The sequence below is a fragment of the Electrophorus electricus genome, chromosome 16 (assembly GCF_013358815.1).
Source record: "Electrophorus electricus isolate fEleEle1 chromosome 16, fEleEle1.pri, whole genome shotgun sequence".
Classification (NCBI taxonomy): Eukaryota; Metazoa; Chordata; class Actinopteri; order Gymnotiformes; family Gymnotidae; genus Electrophorus; species Electrophorus electricus.
This window is the reverse complement of record NC_049550.1, coordinates 16,439,124-16,448,314: the sequence shown is the minus strand read 5'-3', so window position 1 is coordinate 16,448,314 and position 9,191 is coordinate 16,439,124. Positions and strand designations below refer to the sequence as shown.

At 39.2% G+C, this 9,191-nt stretch overlaps 1 long non-coding RNA gene and 1 pseudogene across 1 annotated transcript; both read left to right on the top strand.

Moving 5' to 3' along the window:
* Nucleotides 1–754: 754 nt before the first annotated feature.
* On the top strand, nt 755–5,712 carry LOC118242719 (annotated as a pseudogene).
* A 1,626-nt stretch (nt 5,713–7,338) lies between these two features.
* Nucleotides 7,339–8,342, top strand: LOC118242720. Its single transcript, XR_004777002.1, has 3 exons — nt 7,339–7,418; nt 7,555–7,665; nt 8,109–8,342. It is a non-coding gene; the product is annotated as an uncharacterized LOC118242720 (long non-coding RNA).
* The last annotated feature ends 849 nt before the right edge of the window (nt 8,343–9,191 follow it).

Below are 9,191 nucleotides of genomic sequence, written 5' to 3'. Positions count from 1 at the left end.
ATAAAATGTTTTTACCACTAAATGGCACAGTGGTGCAGCAGAGTGTACAACTGTGGAACCAGCTACCAATAACTGTACAGCTCTTTGTTTGTGACAATGTGTCAACCAAAACATGAATCTTTTTTAACCTAAATGGAAACAAACAAATACATAAGATTAGTTCGTCATTACGGCAGACTATTTAGGACAGACAGCATCTGAGACCTTAGTCTTTGTCATAGCAACACAGACACATACAATACAGTTGCTGCTTTGGTCTGATGTACAGTAAAGCAAAAAGTCTAAAGTAAAGGAAAGCACAACAGTATATATTGAAATAATGACACACACAGGAAAAGGTGCAGGGAGGCTTAGAAATGTGTCTGAGAAAAATAAAAAGGAAGTGGCAGGAGCTCACTGTGGGTTTTTTGTTTTTCTGAACATGCATATTGTTTATAAAACACCTGGACAAAACATGTCCAAGACTTCCTTCACATCATTGTTTAACATCAGTGTGTTCACCACTGTGTGTGAGGTCACATTAGGACTTAGGTGATGGCTCTCCAGATATAAACTACACCTGATCTTGGACTACGTCACACTCTCAGTGAACTCAGTTCAGTCACACTCTGAAAGAAAGATAAAAAGAGAGAAAAGAGAAAGAAGTGAGAAATCCAAAGACAGAGAGAAAAGCTCTGAAAAAATGAGAGAGAATAGAGGCGGTGATTGGTTACACACACCACTTTAAGCAGTGATGAGAACTGAAGGGGGAAGTGTCAGACTATGAGACAGTTCTCACAGAACTCTCACCACCCAGTTCAACATGTGGACACTTATACTCGTCTTGTCCAGTCTATTCCCAGGTGAGTTCCATTTACTGCTCACTATCATCAGACAGGGTCAGCACATTATTAGTTTACCTGCCACACAGAGAGGGACTTGGTAGTGAAGTGAATAGTCATAACAGTGGATCTTCTGCATGTTCTGTACATTACTAACACAATGATTTATTTTACAGCTGGAACTGCTGCTGTAACTACAGTAACTGGATACAAGGGCCGTTCAGTTCAGATCAGATGCCCCTATAAGTCTGGATAAGAAACCCACATGAAGTACCTCTGCAGAGGAGAGTGTTATACTTTCCGGACTAAGAACATCCCTGTTGATTCTAAAACTGCTAAAGATGAGAGATTCTCTCTGAATGATGACACAGCAGCCAGAGTCTTCACTGTTACCATCTATGATCTGAGATCTGAGGATGGAGGAAAATACTGGTGTGGAACACAGCAGAAAGTGCATGATCACTACACAGAGATTCTGTTAGTGGTTAAAGTGGGTGAGTGATGAGCAGATACGGACAATTATGATGATGATGATGATGATGATGATGATGATGATGATGATGATGATGATGATTAACTGAGGCAATTATGTGAAGTAGGGATTTATAATACATAAAAAACAAGATTTTTGTGTGTACTGAATATGAGAAATATTTGAAATTTAGAAGTCTGTTTCTGTCTTTCAGACACACCTATGAATGTTATTGTCTCACACTCCACCTACACCCCTCCAACACCTGATCCCAGCACATCGGTGTATACTGAGTCCACATGGTCATCTGGAGGTAGGCAGAGATAGAAGGTAGACATCTATCTATTTACATGCCTAACAAGGGGTTATGCTGTTTTAAGCCACAACATTGCTAGGTTACCACTGTTGGACCCCTGAGCAAGGCCACTCTCATTTGCACATGTACTTGTTCACTGTAAGCTTTTCTTTTTTTGAATAAACACTAAACATTAAATGCTGTAGAAAATTCTCTCTGGATGATGTAACAGAAGGCTGAGTCTTCAATATTACCATCACTGATCTGAGATCAGAGGATGGAGGAATATACTGGTGAGTGACAGTGTAAACACTGCTTGACCAATACACAGAGTGTGATTAAAAGTGGCCAGTGTAAGACAGGGGACAATAAATTAATTCTTACTATTAGAATATATACATATTCTTAAACACTGATACTATCCTGCTAAATAGTACCTCAACAGGAATATAGAAATATAATCAAATAATCACTGTGAATATGAATAGCTTCACATGGACCAATTAGCCAAGTAGTTTAATGGTTCATATATGTTGGGCTGCTTTTATACACTTTGAGTTTGGCAGTTCTTTAACATGAGAGAGAGACAGAAATAATGAGAGAGAAAACAAGCACAGCACCACCATAGAACAGAGAGAGACACAGGAAGTGTTGCCATGGTTACATATGAGTTTGAACCATGCGACTCACCACTGCGGGTTAGAGTGTGAAGAGCTTCTGTTTTCTATAACTGTCATGTCTCCTGTCCAGCTGAGATGTTTGTCCTTAGCATTTTACAGTAGCATTCACTTCTTTAAAATGAAGCCTCTGTAATAATGGCTTTCTGCAGTTATCTGTGATTCATGCAGGATCATTAGCAAAATGTAATCATTGTTTTTCACTGACAAACACTTTTTTTTTTTTTAATCTGGCTGCCTGAACATGGTTGTGAACTCCTGTCCAATGTCTCTAAATAAGCCTTCAGTAACACAGGATTTTTGAGAAACTTAATGTTTTAGCTGTAATGTCATATTTTAATAGTTACATCTGCATCTTTATAAAATAATTAACATTAAATTCTAAGATGAATGGAATGTATTGCATATTTCCTGGAAACTGTTGTAATCTCACTAGTGTAGATTTCTGTGAGCTGTTCCTGAGCCATTTCAGTGGATCGCAAACTACACTCTATTACCTAGGAAAGATATGCTTATGTGAAACATATACAAAACTCACCACAAACTTACAGAAACTGAATTAATTATGGTAAAGAATAAAAGCTAAAAACCTCTCTGTCGGTTTAGATGGCAGGCAGGGCCGTGAATGACGTCACTACAGGGACGTGACACACCCGGCCTGGCTCAAACCACATTATTTCACTCTACCATATCACACATCCCTGTCACCTCGCCCTCACACACTCATTCCTACACACTTTACACACACAGTATACCAGCACAGCATACATGTACATCACTACCTCTGTAGCATCTGCATGTCTACAACTATAACCCCAGCCTTACTGCTAGAGGAACCCCCCCAAAAAAACGGTTTATATTATCAGCAACCGAGCTGGTCCAAAACCCGATAAAGCCCATACAGCGAGTGATCCAGTGACACATACTCAAGGTCATAAATGTATCTATAAAGGCCTGTACCCACAATGTATGTGAATAGCCTCCAGACCATGTGTACCTGTTATTTTGTGTTGTGGAATTTGAGAAGATTCTGACTTGCTATGACCACAAAACTTGACATGTAGTTACACTGAATCAGATCAGTTCTATTTTCTCTAATGACAAAATAGCAGAAATAGCAGTATTGCATGCACATATGATTTCATATAAATTCTATATATTATATGTGGCCCCTGCTGTTCTACCAGAGACTGAGATCTGTGCTCTCATCTCTAATGCTTTACTAGGATCCTTCATTACCTTATTTGTGGTTTTGGTCATAATAACAATCATTCTTCTGATGTGTGTAATAATGCTGGGAAAGCTAAAGAAAAAGAGGAAGACATCAAAAGGTAGGAAACACACAGAGAGAGAGAGAGAGAGAGAGAGAGAGAGAGAGAGAGAGAGAGAAAGAGAGAAAGAGAGAGAGAAATAGTTTAAGATGCATATTTCTCTCTCTGTAGTAGGAGGCTTAAGGCCATTCTATTAATGCCAGTCTATTTTTCACTGCCCTCAAAAACAGAAATAAGAGTTTTTTTCATATGAGTTAAGCCATAAGAAGATGAACAGGGTTAGTAAGCCCAGATACAGTGGCAGGGACCTACATAGACAGACACACCCAATCTCTAACACACATCTAATCTAGGAGTTGGAGGCAGTAAACATAAAGCTGAACTCAGAATCTTCATTCTTCTCATCTTCACACTGCATGTGATCTCAGGTATAAAAATCAATCTTTAATCATTATTATCAGCAGGGTCAAATATAGTCTTTGTTTAGATGGTCACTTTTGGTGAATTTTTAGATCTTACTGGGGTCTCAACAAACATAACTGGATATTTGGGAGTCGCCATGAAGTGCAAAGAAGAGACTTAAAGAGTTAACACAAACTCAAAGATAGTTTGATTAGCAGTTCATTGCCACTGTGTGTTGACTGAATCAGAAATGCATTTTGAAATGTGTAAAACAGGAAGATCAGAGGCCTCACTGTGGAATTCAGTAAAAGGTACCATTGTGGAGCTGATGTATACTCGTAGTCACATTTGTTCTAAAGTGAAGCACACATTTAAATTATAACCAGCATATTACTAAATAAAATCCAAATGGGAGGATCCTCTAACCTTTCACCTTATTAGAAATATGATATTGGCATGTTGCCAAACAGCTGTAGTTTACTACAGGACAACAAAAACGAGTAAGTGCTGAATCCAGCAGCAGCTGGAGATCACTTCCTCTTGATACCTGTGAGTAACATCTACAGGAAAGAGCAATCCTTGTGTTAGCAACAACAGACGCATGGGTGACACTACAGCAGTACAGTTTCTGAAGATGAAGCAATAGAACAGTGACAGAATTAATTTTAAATATGGGTAACCACAAAGACCTCATAGAAATAAAAATATATATATATATTTTTTTCCACTTTTACTTGGAAGTCTCTGAGCCACTGGAGTTTCTGAACCACAGAAGTCCTGAGTGTCCTTATGACAGTGTGACTGTAAGGGTTGGCACCAGGCACACTACTAATCAGGCTTGATGCCCAACAGCTGGGGTAGATCTATATAAGCCCAGTGACACAGTCACTCAGTGTTGGGTCTTTGCTAAAGTTTTGATCCAAGCTCCTAGCTGGTAACTCTGTGTATCGAGGTCTGTGAGCCCTTGTGCTACACCTCTCTTCTGCGCTGTGATGGTCTTTGTGTTTTTACACGTCCCCGCCCTTCTCCAGTTTTCCCTTCTAGAGTCTGGCTCTCTCCCAAGGCTCCCCTTAGACACTAATGTCCCTCCCTGTTTTCTGTTTTTGTTTGGGAAGTTTCAGAATTTGGTTTTCCTCAGTGCATCGGTGCTACCATTCTTCCCATAGCGGCCTTTGTTTTCCCGTTTTCTACAATCAGCGTGGTGTTTAGTGTTTCCTCCTGTTTTGTCATCCTCCATTCCTGTGAAGTGCGATATATACACGCAGGTTGTTTTAGTCTAGCGGGAGCTCGTTTGCTTTGCAACAAAGTGGTCGGGGTTAGATTCCCTACTGTTGTTTTTTTTTACTTCTCTTGTTTTACCTGTTCTAAGATCTAACTGTTTTGCACACGGGCCCACCTTCATTGAAGTGTGGTAACTCACCCAGCAGTGTCAGGGTCATCACCTCTCTGTCCTGGGTTTGAGCCCCATTACAGTGACATTGTAATCATCCCATTTAAGATCACACCCCTCAAACACATGTTGCAGTACTGATGATCAGTGATCAGTGTTATAACATCTCCCAGGGAATTTCATACAGTGACATGCAGAACAAACCAAACCAAGACTAAAACACAGTAGAGAAAAAGGGAAGGATGAATTGAAACAAAATGAACAACTTAAATATGAAGCTGTTGCTGACATGGATGTTTGTCATGTCTTTCAGATACAGGACAGTCCAAGGATGTGGTCTCTAGATCAGTGACTGCATGTGCGGAAGGAGGAGTCACCATCAAGTGCAGATATGAGGATGAATACAAAACCAAATTGAAATCTTTCTGTAAGAATGTAACAGATCAGTCATGTTTAGATCAAATAACAACAAATCAAAACAGTACGTGGACTCATAAAGACAGATTCTCAATTCATGATAATAGAAGTGCAGGATTCTTCAGTGTGTTTATCAGAGAGCTGAGTGTAAATGACACTGGAACATACCAGTGTGCTGTTAATGTATCTGATCAACTGCACGCCTACACTGAAGTGAAGCTCAATGTAACAGCAGGTTAGTAGCATGTAACATACAGTTTTGCCAAAATCACTTCATCAATTAAAGCTTTCAGAAATAATAACAATTTTGCCAAACTGTACTTTTGTAAATCACCCTCGATAAGGGCATCTGCTAAATGCTGAAAATATAAATGTATACAGGTTAAGATAAACTTGATACTTTCATACGTTTGTAGCTGTAAGGGAAGTGAGGCTGATGCAGATCTGATCTCTGAAGCGTTCCTAAAGTGGCATATTTCCCTTTTATTAACATAGCAAATTCTAGAACAAAAGAAACATTAAGAACTATTAATGAATGCAAACGTTTTGACCTGAATGTGTATGATTGACAGACTCATGCTGTGGTAAGACCATCAATGCCTATGTAGGAGAAACTGTGAACATCAGCTGCCATTACCCAGAATCCCACAGGAGTGAACCCAAGCTTTTCTGCAAGAGAGTGGACACTGGTGGCTGTAATTATATAGGATCGGTCAGCAAAACAGGAAAACCAGAAACTAAAAAAAACATCTCACTGTATTATGACAGAGAAAAGCAAAACCTGACTGTGACTATCAGATATGTCACGGTTCAGGACTCTGGTGAATACTGGTGTGGAACTACATCAGACTGGACAACTGATCGTGGATTCAAGATTTATAGTACACAGATCTACCTGAGAGTTATAGGTGAGTAAATAACAAGAACTGTGTAATACTTTATTGTTTTGACAATGCAGAGGCAACATCTATACATCATTCTAAATTACTTAATTAAAAAACTATTTTAGCAAATCCTAGAGAGTCCAGAATCAGTTGATGCTGTTAGGATGACAGGAACTAAACAAATGTTTTTATCCTTGGGTAGTAAAGGCTGTAAAGTAGTCTAGTGCCTGTAGGTAGCCAAGGCTGTAGTCTAGTGTCTGTAGGTTACCTGGAGACTGTAAAATAGTCTAGTGTCTATAGGTAGACAAGGCTGTAAATTTGACTAGTGTCTGTTTGTAGCCAAGTGTCTTTTGTGTGTTTTATTTGTTCCCTGCCCTCCCAACCCATATGACTGATCAACAATATTATAAATGTCTAAATGAGTAGAGTCTGAATTAGCTGTTGAACACTGTTACACTTCCCATCTAATTTACAGCACTAAATTTGTTTTCAAATTTACAACCACCAGCACCAAAATGCAGAGTTTAAAAGCCACCACATCCACAATATCTGAAGCAACTGTGGATTTCTTTGCCATGTATGAAATTAAAGCATGCCACAGACACACTGGACACGTGTCACTGTCAACAGTCTATATCAATAACATTATAATAATCTGTCACTCCTGTGTTTATTTTTCTATTTAACCAGAGAGTCCAGTTTCAGCCTTATCACCACATTCATCATCACACATCAGTCCACAGTTCACCAAACCAACCACATCCTCAGGAGCTTCCTCTCCTGATACAGGTGCTGACACACAGTGGACTGTACAGCATGGAGTGAAACTACTCACATACTGTCAGCTTCATCACACACTTCTGAATGATCAGGATAAAGGTTAAATGTGATTGGTTCACTGATTATGACTCTGTGCCCTCTCCAGGATTTCCATATTCCACTGTGATCAGTGTTGTGTGTGTGATTCTGGTGCTGCTTCTGATGGGAACCTCATTTCTCACAGTGACTCTCAGAAAGAGAAGCAGAAAGGAGCAGGGTATTACTACACACACACACACACACACACACACACACACACACACACACACACACACACTAACCCTTCAAAAATGATCACACAAAGGCATACTTATCAATCAACATGAGGATAACACATTCAAATCTGTATGTCCAGATGTGAGTGCAGCATTTATCTGTTCTGTAAGCATTGTAGATTAAACACATTTATTAGTCATGAACAGAACTCATTAGACCCCAGAGCTGCCTGCTGATTCCCTCTGCTGGCTAGAAATGGACATGAAGGAGCATTGTTAAAATATGGAATAAAGACAATAAACTAAAGCCTATGTATTCCACTGTTTATCTGCATTTGAATAGTATCTACAGTTGAAGTGCTTAATGTGAACAATAACATGTATTAATGTAACATTTTATTATTTAATTTATTCATTTGTGATTAATTCCTTAATTCCTTCTCAGCATCGTCCAAAGGCCAGTCCGTCCAAGACTCCTCACACAGCCATGGGGTGAGTCATGACTGTATCACACATCTATGGGATGAGTCATAACTATCACACAGCCATGGGGTGAGTCATGACTGTGGGTCATTAGCAGGCCTACACCTGTAATAGAATTACAATGCCTTTTCTAGCACAGTCACAAGGAGGCCTGATGTGTGTGAGCATGGTTACATACAGGCTACAAGAAATCTTAAAGCTGCATCTCTTTATTATTTAAATAAAAAAAATAATAAACAGATTTAGCTTTAAGATTTCAGACAAACATAAAAATGTAAAAAAAAAAGAAGAAGAAAGAAAAACAACAGTTCCTCCAAATGTGTCTCCAGTCCAGTTTCTAGTGCATTTCTCATGACAGTGCCTGTTGCTCCCTTATACTGTATTTACACCTGCTACCTCTGGGACCACACGGTGTTCAAACTGGGCAAAGCAAGGAAACTAGTGACCTTACTATGCCTCCAAAAATGAATTTTCATACCTCACATGAATGAAAAAAACTAGAAGACAAAAAAAAATCAATATCATAGTTTAAGTTCAAGTTCACAAGATAACCTTTTTTTCTTATTTCTTTGAGGTTCGACTTTCTGTCTGTGACTATGAGGATATTAAAGACATCAGAAGCCATTCTGTCTCAGACACTGGAGCTCCTACAGTCTACTCTAATGATTGTCTACTCACAAATCCCTCTGATCCCTCGCAAACTGTTTATGCAAATACACATTTACACACAAACCAGTTAGAGCCCTCCCAAACTGTTTATGCAAATGTACAGTTACCCACAAACCCCTATGATCTCTCCCAAACTGTTTATGCAAATGTTCAGTTACCCACAAACCCCTGTGATGCTCCATGTACTGTTGACACTACTGCACAGTACCATTAAACTCTCCTGATAAGGACATTTATTTCAAGGATCAATTGCCCACAATTCTCTCTGATTCATTGGTGTATGACACTCAGCAGTTTGAAACCTAATTTCAGTAACTGTAGGCAGCATTCTGAGGCAGGAAGGCAGTAAGTCTGAACTGAAATTTGCATAACATGT